Source organism: Rhipicephalus sanguineus, chromosome 4 (genome assembly GCF_013339695.2).
Source record: "Rhipicephalus sanguineus isolate Rsan-2018 chromosome 4, BIME_Rsan_1.4, whole genome shotgun sequence".
NCBI classification, from domain to species: Eukaryota; Metazoa; Arthropoda; class Arachnida; order Ixodida; family Ixodidae; genus Rhipicephalus; species Rhipicephalus sanguineus.
In genome coordinates this window covers 187,599,985-187,601,763 of record NC_051179.1, presented here as the reverse complement: position 1 = coordinate 187,601,763, position 1,779 = coordinate 187,599,985, and the positions used below count along the sequence as shown (strand labels likewise).

Here is a 1,779-nt window from a genome sequence, read left to right as displayed (position 1 = left end):
GCTCAGTTTATGGTTTTCATGTTAATTTGTTTTAATGTTAGAGTACCAACGATATTTTGTGTTAACAACGAAAACGGTTCAATTCAAATTCGATCCGCTTCTTGCACGCATTAGCGCTGCCCTAAAATGTTCAGGCATGTGCTTCAGTTGAAATTTCCCGCTCCTTTTTTTTCTCACCCGAAAGAGCTGATATAAGCAACACGTGCGTTCCTCCGAAAAAAAAAAAAGTGGTGAGATCTCTCTCCCAGAAAGAATGACAAGGCCTGAAAGGAGGAACGAAGAGGGAGGCGGGGCGTGCAGCGGGGCTACCATAGCGGGGCGCCGGACCCCGCACCTCTCGCGTTTTCTTTTTTTTCTTTGCCACAGCGCTGGGGAGGGGAGCAAGCTCCATGCGTCAGTTCCCGCCAAATTGTAGCTCTTTCGAGCGAGGACGTGCTGACTGAAACACTGCACAGAGACGGGCAAGCACTCAGAGGCATTTCGTTTGCCTTGATCCTGGAGGCGGCCTTCTCCCATTGCCGAGGATTTGAAGCGAACTCGTAAGTGGCATTTTATTTCCTCGCTGTATCGCATGGTGAGTTTTGTCTAGCGACAAAATCAAATTTTATTTGCACAATTGATGCGTCAATCTGGTCGTCTCTTCTAGCTGGCAGATCAGAAATGTTCAGGCGAACGGCGGTTATATTTGTCTGTGGACCCAAGACTTCGTTGACGGGCAAATATGTCAGATTTTCTTGTTTTTTATTTGTGGCATCTTATTGTAAAGCCGCGACATATTTTGCCGTTTTCTCTAGGGAACCCTGCAACAAGGACTGTAGTGTGAATAGCGTGCTGCGCTGCTCTCGCCAACTGAAAAAGAACTCTGGTAAGATGCATGCTTGGTTATGAAAGTCTCACGCAATCGCTTTTCACATTGAATTTGGTCGCAGGTGTGCTGTAAATGCCGAGTGCACAATATGTGACTGGCCCGCGGCTGCTTTGAAGGTAAGATTGTGTTCTCATTAATCTATTTATTGTACCATTTGTTTTCCAGTGACATAGCCAACAACGAAAACCTCGATCCATCCTCTCTCCACATATTATCTAGTTTGTGCGCTGTGGAGCTTGAAGCACTTCTCGGAATTTCAGCACACTCGCATTTATTGTAAGTGCAGTGTTTTTCTTATTTGTGCAGCGACAAAATTATTTTGTTTAGTTGTGTGAATAGAGTTTCTAGACGCGACATGTCTGTGCAACTGGTCAAGTAAATAGTCTACCTTTCTCACAGTATTATTCATTGTTGTTTCTTTCAGTTTTTCCCGACAGAAGAAAAATGCAAGTCTAACATCTCGACGGTAAAACGTCGCATCTGCGCACGTGTTCAGGGCCAAGAGCACGAGAAGTGGCCGAAAGAAGGGAGCCGATCCAACAGGAATGCCGTCCGTCTTTATATTTATATGTGTCAGCGTTATCATGCCGTGATCACATGGACTGTACGGTTGCGTTGCACAAGGGCTGATGCAAACGCTCCGTGCGAACAATGTTGCATGGAAAATTAGTGCATCTATACAATTGCAAAATAAAGATCTAAAGAGAGAAAACTTATATTCACGTCTTTCTTTTATTGTGTGTTACGTATTAACACGTTAACAAGTGCAGACCGTTAGAGGCGTTTAATTCCGTCTTACATGTGCACTCTGCCCGTAATTAATTCAGATAGAGTTAAACGCCTCTATAAACTGCCCGTTCACATTAAATACGACACGCATCAACACACCAGAAAAAAATTGATGCGTTTTG

At 44.3% G+C, this 1,779-nt stretch overlaps 1 long non-coding RNA gene across 1 annotated transcript; it reads left to right on the top strand.

Moving 5' to 3' along the window:
* Positions 1–856, top strand: LOC125758424 (uncharacterized). The gene is made up of 3 exons (XR_007416044.1): positions 1–539; positions 647–723; positions 795–856. It is a non-coding gene; the product is annotated as an uncharacterized LOC125758424 (long non-coding RNA).
* The last annotated feature ends 923 nt before the right edge of the window (positions 857–1,779 follow it).